Raw genomic sequence first — 19,166 nt, forward strand, 5'->3', positions numbered from 1 at the left:
TCGTGCGGAAGTTACTTTCCCTTCTTATGTTTTACACGATAACCTGAATCGATTCGTAAAGCTGGTCTGATATTCTGTACCCTGTATTTTGTTCACTAGCGACAGTGTGTAACAATGTCGAATGCATTCCAGAACTGAGGGAACGCAGCGTCAAACTGGGCACTGCATCTGTCATGGAGAAACAGTTTCCCACGATCGCGGCAGGATCCACGTTCATCCTACAGTGTGTTCGTTCTCCAAGTAAGTCATAATACTACAAAAGCGTTCCATAATTCTACATTAGACTGGCATAAACGATATAAAAGCTATGCAAGGTCTGTTGCAGAATTCTTGAGTGTGAACGACGAGCGCGTCTTTGAAATCGCTCAGTACGCTTCGTCGCTCCAATGACGCGATGAATTGCAGTTGGAAGAACATGGTTTTACGCACAAAAGTTAAATTACGACCTAATTCCCCGGCGTTGTCCAGTAATGTAGCTATCCTATTCACGAATTACGAAGTAAATGTTTTCCAGACTAATTTCTTGACATGTGGTAATATGTAGGAGTGGGAGAGTGTCAAACTTCTTACGTAGGGCGGATGCTTTGACAGTTGTAAAGTTTCAAATTTTCAATTTTATCACTGTCAAAGCACCTCTGCGGACAGGTACACTATCCTGCTGCAATCCAGGCCAAGTCTCTCATTTTTTCACTCTGTTGGTCTAGAAGACGTCTCTCATAGTAGTAGTCAGTTTTTGTTGACTTAACAATAAGATCATAAATCAATCTTGTGCACCCCAGAAAACGTTGCCATAACCTTTTCGACAAATGAAATTATCTTTGCCTTTTTTGGAATAGGGTCATTGGCTTCTACAACGACTTCGCTGCTTCATTTCTACCATTCAGTGGTGGTCCCACCTCTCACCCGTAGTAGCAAACCGACTCAGTACATCAGATTCTTTTTAAAATTGTCCTAACGTTCTCTTTCTTATTTGCTTTTTGTCGGAATGGAACGAATGCTGCACCCACTTCGTACAAATCTCTTTCATGGATAATTCCTTACGTAAACGTTTGTTAGTTTCCCCTCTTATATGGTTACTGTGCCGTACCTTGTATTCTCTTACCATCCAATACCACACTGTCCACTTTCTAGATGTTTTCCTCTGCGGTTGCAGTTTTGGGATGCTTTTCACTTTGATCACCTTCAAAACAAGCACGGTTATGTCTGAATTTCTGCCATCCACTTCTAAATGTTGAAAAAGGAGCATCCTCGTTGCAAACCTGCTTCAGTTTTGGATGACGCTGCGTTTATGATAAATCTAAAAAGAAAGAACCTTTTATGGCGGCACGATGTTCAGTTGATTCATCTGAACGTCACACACACGTCACGACTACTTTAGAAAACGGTATAAACAAAAAGATTCTGAAGATCATCTTGACACTACTGTTACGTTGCACTACACGTACCACTGCAACTAAATTAAAATTTCGTTAGTACCGGTGGAATCTGCGTCGGATCGCGAACCCTGCAACACGCCCTCGTAAGATGGCATATACAGCTGTAGCAGTCGTTTGGTTTCTAAAACAAAGGAGGGAAACCTGAAAACATATATAGTTAATTTACAATTTATTCAATGATACCATTTTGAAATATTTGATGGAATTAATTGTGTGTGTTTCATGAAGATGCACCCTCTACTTTCCTCTCCATTTCTTTTGGACCCATTGACACACAGTGATTGTAACTGGGCTCGCTCCCTCAGGTGACATCTTGGCACCCCTCCCTACTCAGCCTATATAGCAGCGTCCAACCAACACCAAATTACACGACCCACTTCATATACGCCACTGATCTGGCCATCACAGCTCAAGGAAAGAGTTTTGAGAAGGCAGGACAATTGGGAGGCGCTCTAAACATATGTCAGAATACTATCAGGAAAATCACCCTAAACTGAGGTCTTATTATTGTCAAGTTAGCGCCTTCCAATTTCAGCTGATACAAGCAAACCCAAAGCTGCAGGTAACCTGAAACTACATCTTTCTGGAACACAAAGGTAAAGCTACATACCTGAACCGGTCACTGAGAGAATATCGGTCAAGTCGCAGCAAGAAATAACATACTGAGGAAATTGGCTAACAACAAATGCAGCTCTAGAGAAAAGGTGCTGACAGTCACAACCCAGGCACTGTGCTTCTCCACGACAAAATTTGCTTGCGCAGTGTGTTCCAGAGCTGTACTTGTCTAGGTCAACTTAAGATTACATGAAACTCATAACCGGCTGCATGGAACCCACGCCACTCGATAACTATACAAAGTGATCTGATTTACGGATCCGAACTCCCGGAGAGCGGGTCAGAAACACACTGAGAAATTTAAGCATACCTTTGACGAACGCTACACCCCTTATTTGGCTTTCCCTATCGACCCAGGACACCTCAATCCCGCAAGACTGTCTTGAACAAAGAACTTACTCCAAACGACTACTCTCTACTACCGGAGGTGGGGGCTTCAGATAGAAGATTTGGAAGGAACTTAACCGCATCAGAACAGTCGTAACATTATGAAGGCAAACCCGAACAAGTGAGACCTTATATATTACTATGGCTATATGTGTGATGGTGACGAATATCAGGATGTGGAGCATCTCCTAATCTGTCCTAGCTGACCAGTAAATGTTCCCTGAATGAATTGTGGAAGAATAGCAAGGAAGCATGATGTGACGCAATTTTGGGCTGGTGAATACCGATCTCCCAACACAGACAAGTAAAACAAGGTGTTGAGTGTAGCACAAGGTACTGAGTGTAGCACTGAACTTCACGACACGTTGCAATCAGGTGATCAACATCTGAAGATGGGTTCTCGTTGGCATAGCGAAACATGTGGTGGCTTCTCTTTACACTGAAGCCTGAAGAAGAAAGGAGTATTCGAATTCGTTATTGACTGTTGTTCTCATACTAGGAACAAATCGAAGCAAATTCTCAGTTATGGTAGTACGACTGTAACATTTGCACTCGCAGTCTTCAACGAGATATTGCTACGCAAAAGTTTCGGGACATTGAGATAGGAATAATTACTAGGATGGCTGTAGCTTTTGGAAGAGATGGAACGTGTGTATTCGAGGGAGGAGAGCATCGCTATACTACGTGCTGACATCTGTGCCGTTTCTCACATTACGAGCTTGAGGTACGGTTGCTCTGTTTGAACTTTAATATTCGTTCCACCTAGGCTACTGAGTTTCATCGAATACATCACGTCTATGCTGCAGAAGCACGAGACCAGCCCAGTGTTGAAGCCCGTTAGTTTGTACATTGTCGTCCGGTTTACGTCAAACGACGGCTCGTAACGATAGCAATATATCCGCGGGCTATGTTAAACGACCACATTAACCCAGAATCGCAAATTGATGGGATGAACGTTCGGTTCAGTTTCCGCCAGGTCCCTCGTGGCGGGTGAACGACCACATCGGTTGTTTACTTGATGGAAGACTTCTCACGGTGTTACCTTTAATGGCCCATAAAAACACTCAAATAGGCGAAATAACGATAAAATAGAAGAAAACAACACTTCGTCAACGAGTCTGTGGCATTTTCCGTACTGTAAGAATAACTAGACAAAGTTATTTTCAACTCGAATGCATTATTCCATACATTTTCAAATGACTTGCAACCATTTGTTTTTTGTACGCAAATGGCGTTTGCTTGAATGGTTACCACCTTCTAGCGCGCATTCGGAGAATGAACAACATTTAAATTCTGGATATAAGTTTCAAGAAGAGGCGGGCAGCATTGTGAAATGATCACAACGAACAGTCAGAGAAATTAGATGTCATACGGAGCTTTATCGACAGTCTTTTCTTCTGACGCGCCATTCGGAAAGAGAGGAAAAGATAGCCATAGCAGAATTACCCTCCTCCTAACACCGTAAGGTGGCTTGCAGAGTATAGACGTAGAAGCATTCATTCAGTGGATGCTGGTTTTTTGTCCGGAAAATTGTCTTCGCCCAGAAAGTGGAGAAATTGTACCAGCATCGTGACGCTGTGGACTACCATTGAGGAATAGGAAGCGCATGTCAGTCATCGTCAGAAGTATTGGTAATCTCTAACGCAACAGCGTGGAACATTTCCAAGAAATATACCGTCTTTCTGAAAAGAGTGTTCCTGGGTGTCTTGAAGAAATTACCCTACGACCAAACGACCTGAGAAAATAGTACTCCTACAAAGAGCGTACACGAGAAAATTATTCACGACTGTACCACATTTGAGTGTCTTATCATCGCTTGTTAATGACATTCGCTAACATTAACATACTCGATACCTGAATTTGACTTTAGGGCGGAGTGGTGGCGGTGGGGGGGGGGGGGGGGGGGGAGCGGAGCGGAGCGTGCAGGGGGAAGAACGGAGGGAAGTAACCAATATATTTCACAATAAAAGTCAAAATAATAAATATCTGCTTGTTAATCTCCAAACATTTAAATGCTACCATTTCATAATAAGTTACTGCTAAAATGTACTTACTTGAGAGACTATAGCTTGTATGTGACCTGCACCTTATATATCGCTGTTCGGTAGGTAATGTTCAGGCGCATAAGAATATTTTCAATATTCGTATTTCTGTAGTTTTTGACATAATTAGAAAAACAAGAAAAAATATCGCAAACTGAAGGTATAATGGTACTGCAAGCTTTCAGAACCCAGAGCCCTTTGGCTTGGCGCTTTGAGCTGTAAGGAGAACAGTGGTAAATGACGTCATAGTTTTGAGAGCTAACTACAAATTACTATAGCTATACTTGCTACCACTCGATATCCATGTTCTGGCTTTCTTCAAAGTGGTACTTCGTTGATACTTATGGTTGTGTGAGGGGAAGGATGTAAGTTCGATGTGAGAAGATCGAGGCGCGCAGTCCGGAACCGCGCGACTGCTACGGTCGCAGGTTCGAATCCTGCCTCGGTCATGGATGTGTGTGATGTCCTTAGGTTAGTTAGGTTTAACTAGTTCTAAGTTCTAGGGGACTGATGACCTAAGATGTTAAGTCCCATAGTGCTCAGAGCCATTTTTGAGAAGATCGTACATTTTCTTTTTTGAGGAGGAGGGGTGACATGTGACACTAGCTGTGTACATCTTTTGTCTCAGAATCACTTCTAATAACACAAAAAGAAAACATTTAAGGAAAACGACCCAATCCACAAATATGTAGAAAGTTTAAGACACTAATTAACAGGCATAGGGATTAGTAACAGGCATAGGGAGTGTATGGTACAATCGAAGCACACAGTACTTTGGTAAGGAGCACAGAGCCATCACGTACGTATGACTCCGCATAAGAAAATTGCACATACGCTGCATTGCAGGCATCCGCCATTCACTGAATATCTGTAATCCGATACACATGACGTCGGTTATTATCTTGTTGAATATCGAGCGACGACAGTTTCACACAAATATACCTCTGTTTATACACAGCCTTCACGGTATCGTGAGGTGTGACAGTGTTACCCCACGACACTTCAAAGGCACGAAACCGGTTTGGAACGAACCTGATGGACTTACAAACCCAAATGCCGTTCCCCACACAACAGTGTAACAGTATTCGAGCGGTATTTTAGCAGCCGCGCGGGATTAGCCGAGCGGTCTTAGGCGCTGCAGTCATAGACTGTGCGGCTGGTCCCGGCGGAGGTTCGAGTCCTCCCTCGGGCATGGGTGTGTGTGTTTGTCCTTAGGACGATTTAGGTTATGTAGTGTGTAAGCTTAGGGACTGATGACACACATTTGAACATTTTTGGTATTTTAACAAGCGAACTGTATTTTGCGGAAGACAAAATATAAAACATAACATCACACTTGTGTTCGGACACAAGCACAGTCAGTGGTCAAGGTTCAGTGGTAGGGTGGGAACGAGAAAACAGTAGTAGTAGTTTATTTGAAAGAGACGGCACTGACCTTCGGTCGCATCGGTTGCTGCAACACACGGGATGTCGCTGAGCGATCCGTGACGGTCACGCTTATAGAAGCCTACCCTCCCACCAGTCTGGCGACTGACAAGTACTGTGGCACGTTGTCGATACTCACGACTGTCAGCTAACCAGGGGTTCCGTGTCCGCACGAATATTGATGGCCTGTCCTATACGCAAGGCACGTTGGCAGTGTAACATACAGCGAAGCAGCTTTGCATCTACAGGGTGTGTGACATACGAACAAGAGGTGTCTGCTGCATTGCGCGGGAACCAAATACAAGGTTCAGTCATTAATGTGACTACCACCTATGTTCGACGTCAACGTTCAATAACCACTCACAGACGCAAGTGACAACAGCAGTGGAAGGTATATGAAACGTGGAGGTGGGGCGGAGGGGAGGGGGGGGGGGACGCGGAAACAGTGCAGTATTTCTCGTAATGGAGAAACGGAGCGATTTTTCTGACGTCCAAAACGGCATGATCATTACCTTTCGAGCTATGGGTGGAATCATTTCTGAAACAGCTATGTCTGTACACTGTTCGCAGACCGCCGTCGTTGATGTATACCGTGCATGGCAAAGTGGCGCTATCCAAAACCGTCGCTGAGGCGATTGTGGTGCATCGTGGACCAACGATGACACGGGTGAACGACGGCTGCGGAGACGTGCAGATGCGAACAGACGTGCAACTGTTCAGCAAATGACCGCCCAGGTGAACCAAGGGGCTACCAACACCGACAATTCGGCTAACATTGCTGCTTACGGGCCTCCGCAGAAGGCACCTGGTTCATAACGCCTGCTGACTGCTGTTGATCTGGGACGAAGGTTGGAATATGCGCGCCAGTACCGCAACGGGACATCTATGAGGGTGAGTCAAATGAGAACCTTAAATTTGTAATAACAAATCGAAATTTCGCGCCGTTATCCTGTAAGTTGGTAAGCGTGCTACAAATAGCGCGCAGAATGGCCTGTAGGTGGCAGCGTAGCGCAGATGCACACATACCGTCGCAGTATCAGTAGAAAGATGGCCGCCCCACTTGCGACTTGCACCAGGGAAGAACAACGTTCAGTTATTCGGTTTTTGCGTAGTGAAGGTGTGAACCCATTGAAAATGAAGGTTCAGTACGGTGATGCATGTTTGTCACAGCAGCAAGTCTACGAATGGAATAGGAAGTTCGTAAATGGTGTGACTTCAGTGAAAGATGCTCCTCGTCCAGGTCAGGCACAACGAGTTGTGCCTCCACAGAACATTGCAGCAGTTGAAGCCATAGTGAAGGAAAACCGCCGAGTGACACTGTATGACATTGCAGCATGTTTACAGATTAGTTATGGGTCAGCAAACCACACTGTGCATGATGTGCTCCAGCTTCACAAAGTGTCTGCAAGATGGGTGCCACGGCAGCTGACTCCTGAAATGAGAGAACGACGTGTTAATGCTTGTGAAGCACTTCTTCGGCGCTTTGAACGAGAAGGTGATGGCTTCCTTGCAAGCAAGGTTACTGGGGACGAAACCTGGGTTCACTTCCACCAACCGGAAACGAAGAGAGTGAGCAAGGAATGGCGCCATTCCTCATCACCAAAACCGAAGAAGTTTCGAACAGAACCATCGGCAGGGAAGGTTATGCTGACTATCTTTTGGGACGAAAAATGTGTCATTTTGGAGCATTACATGCCTATTGGACCACTGTCACCAGTGCATCATACAAAGTTATCCTTAAAAATCATCTGCGGCCTGCAATCAAATCAAAGCGACGTGGATTGCTTTCAGGTGTCCTTTTGCAACATGGCAATGCAAGGCCCCACACTGCCTGTACAACAGTTGCAACAATCACAGACCTGCGTTTTGAGTGTCTTCCTCATCCACCATACTCACCAGACCTTGCCACAAGTGATTTCCATATGTTTGGACCACTCAAAGACTCAATGGGAGGAAAGTAGTTCCCTTCTGATGAAGAGGTACGCCACGCGGTACATAAGTGGTTGCGAGGACTACCAAAAGAATTTTTTTCTAAAGGAATTTATGCACTTTGTAAGCGCAGGAGGACTTGCATTGAGCGCGGGGGAGATTATGTTGAATAGTGTTACAGCTTTGTACCACTTCTGCACAATAAATAATATTTAAAAATATATTTAAGGTTTTCATTTGACTCACCCTCGTATGAGTGGCGACAGGTGGTATTTTCACAAGAATCACGTTGTATGCCCCATCGCCACGAAGTATCTGAAAACTAACACACTGCATCACTCGTCGAAAGGGTCCAAGGCCGGAGGGAGCGTTATGGTCTGGGGAATGTCTTCGTGGCATTCCCTGGGTAATATCGTCATTCTGGACGGCATAATGGATCAACAGAAGTACGCATTTAGCCTTATGGGCCATATCCACCCCTACATGCAGTTCGTTTTTCCTCGGCGTGATGGGCAGTGTACGTGCGTGGTTCGAAGAGCATCAGGTTGGGTTTACCATACTCCCCTGGCGACCAAACTCGCCGGATTAAAACCCAACCGAGAATCTGTGGTACCACCTCGATCGCTGAAGTCTCAAGCGAGAAAATTAGCGCTGCTGGCCATGGCAGGGAGTCGGCATGGCTCCACACCCCTGTTGGTACCTTCCAGAACCTGACTGACTTTTTCTGCATGTCTCGTAGCGGTCCGCGCTGCAAAAGAACGTTATTCAGGCTTTCGGCAAGTGTTATCATCAATGTGACTGGACAGTGTAGTATAAACTACACTCACGCTCATAAATTAAGGCTAATGCTGATACATGGTGAAACAACGCTCTGGTGGGCGGTTTGCGGTTTTAAATCACCTCGGGTATGACCATGCGGTGTATCTGACCTGCGGTCGTCGCAGGGTGGCGCTGGAAGCAGTCCACATATGCAGAGGTGTGTTGGTGCATGTCAGAGTATGGTGCAGCGAGTACGTGAGCGGACCTTTTCAGAAGTGCTGATGGTGAATGTGTGTTGAAAATGGCTCCAAGAACACATATTGATGACGTTATGAGGGGGTAGAATACTAGGGTGACTGGAGGCTGATCAAACACAGCAGGTCGTAGCACAGGCACTCCGTGTGCCACGAAGTGTCATCTCACGATTTTGGCAACGATTCTAGCACACAGGAAACGTGTCCAGGAGTCAAAGTATGGGACGTCCACAGTGTACAATACCACAAGAAGACCGATATCTCACCATCAGTGCTCGCAGACGGCCACGGAGTACTGCAGGTAGCCCTGCTCGGGACCTTACCGCAGCCACTGGAACAGTTGTCTACAGATACACAGTCTACAGACGACTGAACAGACATGATTTATTCGCCCGGAGACCTGCAAGGTGCATCCCACTGACCCCTGGTCACAGTAGAGCCCGAAAGCCTGGTGTCAAGAACACAGTACATGGTCATTGGAACAGTGGTCCCAGTTATGGTCACGGACGAGTCCAGGTATAGTCTGAACAGTGATTCTCGGCGGGTTTTAATCTGGCGTGAAGTAGGAACCAGATAACAACCCCTTAATGTCCTTGAAAGGGACCTGTATGGAGGTCATGGTTTGATGGTGTGGTGTGGGATTATGAATGGTGCGCGTACCAGGTGCATTCACGTTCTAAGGCCTCCAATTTTTTTTCTCCAGACTGGAAAGAGATAGAAACATGCGCATTGTTTTAAAATGACGCCGAGTTCATTGTCAATACGTCCCAGAGATGGCAGCACCGTACAGCAGATGGAATTTTACCGCCAGCGGCGAGAATGAGAATTGTTTTAAATACTTAAAATGGCGACGTTTTCCTTACTTGAACAGCGCGCAATCATTCGTTTTCTGAATTTGTGTGGTGTGAAACCAATTGAAATTCATCGACAGTTGAAGGAGACATGTGGTGATGGAGTTATGGATGTGTCGAAAGAGCGTTCGTGGGTGCGACAGTTTAATGAAGGCAGAACATCGTGTGACAACAAACCGAAACAACCTCGGGCTCGCACAAGCCGGTCTGACGACATGATCGAGAAAGTGGAGAGAATTGTTTTGGGGGATCGCCGAATGACTGTTGAACAGATCGCCTCCAGAGTTGGCATTTCTGTGGGTTCTGTGCACACAATCCTGCATGACGACCTGAAAATGCGAAAAGTGTCATCCAGGTGGGTGCCACGAATGCTGACGGACGACCACATGGCTACCCGTGTGGCATGTTGCCAAGCAATGTTGACGCGCAACGACAGCATGAATGGGACTTTCTTTTCGTCGGTTGTGACAATGGATGAGACGTGGATGCCATTTTTCAATCCAGAAACAAAGCGCCAGTCAGCTCAATGGAAGCACACAGATTCACCGCCACCAAAAAAATTTCGGGTAACAGCCAGCGCTGAAAAAATGATGGTGTCCATGTTCTGGGACAGCGAGGGCGTAATTCTTACCCATTGCGTTCCAAAGGGCACTACGTTAACAGGTGCATCCTACGAAAATGTTTTGAAGAACAAATTCCTTCCTGCATTGCAACAAAAACGTCCGGGAAGGGCTGCGCGTGTGCTGTTTCACCAAGACAACGCACCCGCACATCGAGCTAACGTTACGCAACAGTTTCTTCGTGATAACTTTGAAGTGATTCCTCATGCTCCCTACTCACCTGACCTGGCTCCTAGTGACTTTTGGCTTTTTCCAACAATGAAAGACACTCTCCGTGGCCGCACATTCACCAGCCGTGCTGCTATTGCCTCAGCGATTTTCCAGTGGTCAAAACAGACTTCTAAAGAAGCCTTCGCCACTGCCATGGAATCATGGCGTCAGCGTCGTGAAAAATGTGTACGTCTGCAGGGCGATTACGTCGAGAAGTAACGCCAGTTTCATCGATTTCGGGTTAGTAGTTAATTAGAAAAAAAATCGGAGGCCTTAGAACTTGAATGCACCTCGTACATCCCTGTAACCGGTCAGGTGTATTGGGACGTCATTTTGCACCAGTATGTCCGCCTTTTCAGGGGTGCAGTGGGTCCCACCTTCCTCCTGATGGATGATAACGCACGGCCCCACCGAGCTGCCATCGTGGAGGAGTACCATGAAATAGAAGATATCAGGCGAATGGAGTGGTCTGCCTGTTCTCCAGACCTAAACCTCATCGAGCACGTCCGGGATGCTCTCGGTCGACGTATTGTTGCACGTCTTCAAAGCCGCAGGACACTTCAGGAGCTCCGACAGGCACTGGTGCAAGAATGGCAGCTGCTCGACCACCTGATCCAGAGTATGCCAACCCGTTGTGCGGCCTGTGTACGTGTGCATGGTGATCATATCCCATACTGATGTTGGGGTACATCCGCAGGAAACAGTAGCGCTTTGTAGCACATGTGTTTCGGGACGGTTTTCACAACTTATCACCAATACCGTGGACTTACAGATCTGTGTCGTGTGTGTTCCCTACGTGCCTGAGGGAGGGAGGGAGGGGGAGGGGGAGGGGGAGGGGGAGAGAGAGAGAGAGAGAGAGAGAGAGAGAGAGAAGAGAGAAGAGGGGGCGACGAGGATTGAAATAGGGCAGAGAAGGCAGGGAGCGGAGAATGACATGAGCGTATCAGATTTACTCTCAGTACAAAAATATAGTATATAGAAGTATGAAACTGTAAAAGATATGAAACAGTAAAATTATAAAAGTGGAATTATACGAGAGGCGTTCGATAAGTAACACATCACATGTCTTGGCTAATTTCGGTTGAAAAAATGCGGACTCTGTTGTGGGACACAGTGCAATATTCCCGCTTCAGTCCGCATATTTTCATGGAGATCCGATATGAGGCGGCGATACAGGTAGTCTTTAAAAAGACTTCTGTAATCGAGGTGCGTTCCAAGCAGAGTTTCTTTTGGCGGAAAACCAGGGCATTGAAGATCAATAAGTGATTGCAGAATGTCTATGGAGACCTGGCAGTGAACGAAGCACGGTGAGTCTTTGGGGAGGTGCCTATTATCATGGCAATAAGGTCGGGCAAACCTTTCCTATCCTCTGTGCCGGCCGGCCGCACACAGCTGCGACTCCTGCAATGTTGGATCGTGCGGACACTCTCATTCGAAGTAATCGACGGATCACAAACACCTCCCTGCTAATCTGGGACGTCTCTGTTGGTAGTGCTGACATACTCGTACACCAGTCGCACTCGAAGGTGTGTGTGCCCGCTTGGTTCCTCGCCGCCTAACACACCACAAAGAGCAACGAAGGACCATCTGTTTGGCCCAATGAAGGATGCACTCCGCGGGAAGCAGTAAGTGTAATACGGGGGAGTTGTTGATCCAGTAATACGTTCGCGTCGACGTCGACCAGTAGAGTGGCACCATGCGAGCATACATGCCTTGCCACTAAGGTGGCGTAAGGCCGTCGCATTGAATGGAGACCATGTTGAAAATAGGATTTTCTAGCCACAAGAGAGGGGAATAATACAGTGTACTGGAATCCTGAATAAAACTAACCTACTTTCAGAAAAAAAAACGTGCTGCATTACTTATTGAACGCCTTTAGTATGAAGCAACAAAAATTACACGGAAAATGATGCGACAATTACAGTTACTTGTATTTGCTTCTGCTTCTTTGTGGGCGGAATTGTACGTGATAGCCCACGAGCTTCATATCTTCTACCAATACGTCATACAGTAGCCGTCTACAACGATTTTATTCGAAACACTGTTCCGACGATTTCATTCAAAACACTGTTCCAGACTTGCTACAGGACGTGTCACTGAAACCAAAATATAGCAAGTGGTTTATGCATGATTGGGTTCCACCACATTTCATTTCATTTACATGGTAAGAAACGAGATGGATGATCACATCTGGCTAGTTAACATAGGACCAGTTTCTAGGCGGGCAGATGCTCCGAAGTCGCTCTTCTGAAATGTTATCATATGAGGCCGCTAAGTCAAGTGATTTATACAGCACCCATGTCAGTGGGATGTCGAAGTTATTTCTATATTAAGATCGGTGTGATCATCTTGTCTAGCTATAGAATTTGTCGAATGCTTGTACACGACATTTTATCGAAAGTGATGAAATTCTCGCAGCTTTTTCCTTTCTGCTGAAAAAATAGCACGTAATACTTCCGACATGTATAATTTGGTCACAGATGAAGTACAGATGAACACCTATGCTGTATTACTGTGTTACTGAGACTCTGCTACAATAGCCCTGCCACGAAGAACAGAGTTAGTCCAAACACGTCGTCACAGGTGTAGGCCGTGAACGGACGAACAATATGTCACTGTTGTGATTAAGTTGTACAGTGGTGGATAAGGAGCGAGACGTTCTTGGGGAAACTGACGACGGATATCGGCTAGGTATACAACAATCGTGATTATGTCTTACTCGCGTGGGAGGAGGAGGTTGTCTTGGGACGTCCGTGCACTGTGATTTTGGGCCGTCCTTTTCTGCGCTCGATAAGAAAGTGTAGGAGGAAGTGACAAAACACAGTTTGGGAACTATTTTGGCACCGTTCTGGAAACGTGTGCTTCAGTCTTAATCGAAATCGGAATAATTTACCGTGAACTGAATGACCGGCCGACAAACTTACGTTAGGCAGCGTTCATTTAAACCACATTTCCGACCACGTCGGATACAGCAACACAATGTAGGCTAAACCCGCGGCTTAGTTAAGTCACAGAAAACCATGCATGAGAATTTTGCATTGAATGATGATTTTGTACTCCTGATTAGACGAGAGGTGAAGTGTCTCCTCTTGCCGCCATAACAAGACAGAAAAGACTCTCTCTACCCGCGGTTCGCCGTAATCAGTCAACATTATGGTACTTATATGATGAGTAACCCTAATCTCAATAAACTCGAGATGACGTCCGCAAACATCTACTATCTCTCTGCGGAGCATTAATTCAGAAGAGAGTAGTACTTTTATGATTTTGTTCATAGTTGTCACTCTTCCAACAACTATGGTATATTCTTGTCAAAATAAAATCAATCGTCAGGTGCATAATCGGAATATTTTATAGCACTTAACCAGTTTCGACAGGTTAATCTGTCATCTTCGGAAGCCTACAAAATTTAGAAAAATACAGATCATAAGAACATGGCTATACATGTACGTAAAGTACAAGAAGCGTATTGCAAAAAAGCTAACTCAGTATTAGTTTATAACATGTTTCGTCAAATTTCGCATTACTCACCTCTTGTACTTAACATCTACGTATGGTCATTTTCTAATGATCTGTATTTTCCTAAAATTGATGGACGTCAGAAGATGACAGATCAATGTGTCGAAACCGGTTAACTGCAATAAAATAGTCCAATTGTGCAGCTGACGATTGATTCTATTTTGAAAAGAAAGAAACACAGGTAATGCGAGCTATCTGAATCAGTATCAACCAAAGAAATACTCAAGTTCTTCAAATACCAACTGCTGAATATATTCCATCTTCTGAGCTAAATTTCGCTACAACGAACAAGACGTCTTCCATACGCCCGTATTTAAAAGAACAAGCAAACATAATTAGTGTGCGAAACTAGCAGGAAGCCATAGGCCAAGAGGACTGGAATTAGGAATGCATAGTTTTTGAGACCAATACTTCCCCTACACGTTAGTCTCTTTGTTATTTTTTAAATTGAAGTAATTTTGTCCCATACCGTTCTCTGTTATGTTGACATTATATTGACTTATTAAAAATGGTTCAAATCGCTCTGAGCACTATGGGACTCAACTGCTGAGGTCATAAGTCCCCTAGAACTTAGAACTACTTAAACCTAACTAACCTAAGGACAACACACATCCATGCCCGAGGCAGGATTCGAACCTGCGACCGTAGCGGTCGCGCGGTTCCAGACTGTAGCGCCAGAACCACTCGGCTACCAGCGGCCGGCCCTGACTTATTAAGTTTTGGCTTATTTTCAGGAACAACTATGGAGAACATTTTTGTGACAGTTCTAGAGGTGTGCAGTGTCATTTACAGTAACAAGTAAACGCAGATACCTTCGACGGTAGCAGGGTTAAGTGTTCGATAAGAAAAAGTGCATATACGCAACGTTTACGATACCTGGGTGTTGGAAACCAGTAACAGGTCTTCGACTTGTCCGTAGATCTGAGTAGAGTAATTCGCAACGCTCCCATTACTGTCCACGGGTAGCTGCACAAACACGCGCAGCAATATTCCACACGCCCCGCAGCGTGGCACGGCGCGGAATGTAAACAAGGCGTGCACTTGGCCCGGTAGCTGCTGCTGCCGCCACAGCTTTGTTTACCGTGCCGTCTGGCAGCAGAAACGCAAACACGTCTGGAATGAAAGCCGCAGTTCAAGTTCGTCGGCTAGATGTACGGCTCTCGTGCTGTTTATTATACAGTGTTTAGGGTTTTCTGAATGTTTTGGGGTAACCTACATGCACGGGGGATATTTCGGCGCTCTGGTGCGCTCTGGAATAAATTGCTGTACCAAACGGCGTTTTGTACTTTTTGCATTACTGTATTTTAATCATGTGATGCTTTTTTTTCGGAAGGGAGGCGCTACCCCGTGAGAAGTAAGCGTGAGGAACGATGTGCTACAGTAGGTACACATGGTGCAAGTTTGGGAGGGGATGGGGGGGGGGGGGGAAGGGGGCAGGCTTCCGTAAATTTATACACGACGAACACAAATACAGACACAATTTTCGAGACTGATCAGTAGCAGTAATAATGTAACTATGATTAATTCGGTTTCGAACCCGCATTACCTGTGTTTCTGTGAAAACACACTCACAACACGACAAACGCCTGTAATATGTAATCATTGAAATATGCGGCACAAGACAGATTAATGCGACAGCCCATAAAGGAAACATGTAAATTTTTTATCACAGTGTGTTCAACCTATTTCGTCAGTGTACAGTACAGTATGTAAGATATGCAGAACTGTTGTCTTATCTGTACTGTACAAAATGCCGACCACCATGATTACGGTAGACAGTACAGCGACGCACCACTCACTCCTATGCACGCTCAGATTCCCAGTGGTTTGACATGCTTCCTCGGCTGTGAAAATTCTAGCGTGACAGTAATGACAAAAAAATGGCTCTGAGCAGTATGGGACGTAACATCTGAGGTCATCAGTCCCCTAGACTTAGAATTACTAAAACCTAACTAAACTAAGGACATCACACACATTCATGCCCGAGGCAGGATTCGAATCTGCGACCGCAGCAGCAGCGCGGTTCCAGACTGAAGCGCCTAGAACCGCTCGGCCACAGCGGCCTGCAGAATAATGACAGGAGTCTCGTTAACTGGGCTCTTCACACGTCCTTCAAAAGATGATGTCCACTGGTTTCGTATTTGGTGACTGAACTGCTACTGCGACCAACCCGTTGCTGCCCAAATGAAATGAATCCTTGTACACTCTGCGACGAGCCACCGCAGACCTCGAATCCTTTACACCAATATACTCACAAGGACAACTCCCCATCGCACCAGTTATGTTGTCGTATTGCCAACAAAATGGTTCTGTTCCGTACTAATTGAAAAAATGCTATCATGAACAATCACCTACCGGCTAGTATCCGCTATGTTCACAACCCACTGTATTAGAGGGCCATTACAACTGAAAAATGGAACAAGCGCAGAGGAATAGGCCCAAATGCCCGCAACGTATGATCTCTTACATGATAGTTTGACTATAACGTCTTCCATCATTAGTATGAGATATCGCAGTGGCACGGATTGAGTCAGGTTGGAGTTGCTTTGTTGGTATATACATATTATTGTATTCGTGCGTTTATCCGATCTGATACGAAACATTTATCATTATTCTGGTTAGTTTCAAGATGATGTCACAAACCCTCAAAAACGCTGTGCATGTTAATAAAAACTGTGTAACATGGTTAAAAGTTTTACAGTTTTTGGTTCAAACTGTTACGACACTACGAAGCAGGAAAACATGGACTGACGAGACTACCGTAACTAGCTGCTAACAGTAACCCAGTCCATTATAATGTAGTATGCTACCTCCTGATTTTTTTTATAATTATAAATACAGGGTGGCGCACGAAATGTGTTACCAATTGTTTCTTTCACAATTTACGATGCACATTAGATATCCCGCTGGGATCTCTATAGCAGTACCAGCAGAGCTTGAAAAAACAAATGAGTTGCGAAATGACGTGTAATTCACGACACTACCGGTAGGAGGCTAGTAAGCAGCAATGGCTGACAATGGAAGACTGACGACACAGCAACGATCGGCAATTGTGTTACTTTTTCATGAAACGAAAAGCCTTGATGTGACTCAGAGGCGTTTTCGACAACAGCTTAACACACGGTGGGTCGCTTGCAAAAAGACCATCCACAGGTTGTACGATAAATTTGTACAGGAAGGAACAGTATTGGAAGCGAAGCGACCTCGGCCTAGGCCTGTTTGTTCGCCGGAGAATATTGAAGCGGTACGAGTTGCTATACAGAGAAGTCCCGGGAAATCGTGTAGAGAGGCAGTAGTGCAACTAGGAATATCCAGACGCTCCGTTCAACGCATTCTTAAAAGTGACCTCCATATGTACCCATACAAGATGACCTGTGCACACAAGCTCACTGAAGAACACAAGCAGCAGAGACTACTGTTTGCTCAGTGGGCGGAGGATAGGGACGAAACTCTCAACCAAGTTTGGTTTTCAGACGAGGCGCGTTTTCATTTAGACGGTGTGGTTAACAAACAAAATGTACACTTTTGGGCCACTGAAAACCCTCAAGTGCTTCATGAACGACAACATTATGCTCCGAGGATTACAGCGTGGGCAGCAATTTCCAGTCACGGACTTATTGGACCCTTTTTCTTTGAAGAAACTGTGAACAGCGAGCGTTATTTGAGCATGCTTCGCAATAGCTTCATTCCACAGCTTCTTGCTACTGCCTTGCCCTTCAACACGCAGTGGTTCATTCAAGATGGAGGAAGGCCACATACTGCAAACACTGTGTTGGAGTTTTTACACGAGCATTTCGACATGCAGATCATTTCACTCAGGTTTCCAGGTCGCTTCAATGACGGACAAAATTGGCCCCCCAACAGTCCAGACCTCAATCCATGTGACTTTTTTCTTTGGGGGTACCTAAAGGAAAAAATTTTCCCGAAACGTCCACGTGATTTAATGGAGCTCAGAAGACTTATTCTTCAAGCTTGCAGTGAAATTACGGTAGACATGTGCCGTAGGGTAATCACTAACTTCAGCGTTCCTTTGAAGGAAGTTAGGAAACGAAATGGTGGACATATTGAGCATGTGCTGAGTTAGAACAAATCTCCATGGACGACTCTTCATTGTAGTGTATGTTCCTTTCAGATTGTATTGACAAAGTTTCTATTCAAAAACATGGTAACACATTTCGTGCGCCACCCTGTATTATTCTCAAGTCAGTATCCCTTTTTCTCAACAAATACTAATCGTACAGGAATGACAGGTATCGTTAGAAAGGTTCTTACCCGGCTTCCGACACTGCATACCGATTTTGCGCTAAAACTTACCATTTGTGGAAAATTTTAACAGAAGAGACTTAATTATACAGGCAAAAGGGTACACGATGTCCAGCTTCATACCTACATATTACGATGCTAACTTATTAATAACGAATCAGAGACTCCCTTTTGACATTATCTTATAACAGATACAATTTTATTTGTTTTAAAGTACTTAATAACTAGCTGTCAGGGGGTGGTGTCACTTGGGCATCGCCAATGGTCCTTCATGGGAATAAGCTCTAGGTTATTAAGATTCTGCCAGCGGCTTGGACGACCGCCGGCTCAAATGGCTCTGAGCACTATGGGACTTAACATCTATGGTCATCAGTCCCCTCTAACTTAGAACTACTTAAACCTAACTAACCTAAGGACATCACACAACACCCAGCCATCACGAGGCAGAGAAAATCCCTGACCCCGCCGGGAATCGAACCCGGGAACCCGGGCATGGGAAGCGAGAACGACGACCGCCGGGAGGAGTTCATTTTAACTAGGTTGCGTACAGGGCACTACCTTTTTCGCCATCACCATTTAAGTGGCGCTCCCCCAACACTTTGTGCACAGTTTTAACTGTCCGCCATTTCCTGGCAAATTGCCCATTTTTTAACTGTTTACGTTCCCGCTTGGGTTTGCCGTCTGACGTATCGGCCGTTTTAGCGAAACACAGTGGACGACTGGCACCTGTCAGAGGGACATGACTTCTGGGAAGAAGGACATGACTTCAGGGAAGAGGGACATGACTTCTGGGAAGAGGGAATCCTTGGGTTCGTGAAACAGTGGTGTCGTCGTGCTCAGGCCTCTGGTGATTAAT

At 45.4% G+C, this 19,166-nt stretch overlaps 1 protein-coding gene across 6 annotated transcripts in view; it reads right to left on the bottom strand.

The window, feature by feature from the left end:
• Positions 1-19,166, bottom strand: part of LOC126195378 (dystrobrevin beta) — a 620,666-nt gene that overhangs the window by 468,624 nt on the left and 132,876 nt on the right. The window contains exon 1 of one of the 6 annotated variants that reach the window (XM_049933953.1): positions 14,924-14,995. The exons of the other annotated variants lie outside the window; for them this stretch is intronic. The gene's annotated coding sequence lies outside the window, so the exon portion shown is untranslated. Of the gene's footprint in view, positions 1-14,923; positions 14,996-19,166 lie in introns of those variants that run through there. 6 annotated transcript variants of the gene reach the window in all.

The sequence above is a fragment of the Schistocerca nitens genome, chromosome 7, assembly GCF_023898315.1.
Source record: "Schistocerca nitens isolate TAMUIC-IGC-003100 chromosome 7, iqSchNite1.1, whole genome shotgun sequence".
In the NCBI taxonomy this organism is placed as follows: domain Eukaryota; kingdom Metazoa; phylum Arthropoda; class Insecta; order Orthoptera; family Acrididae; genus Schistocerca; species Schistocerca nitens.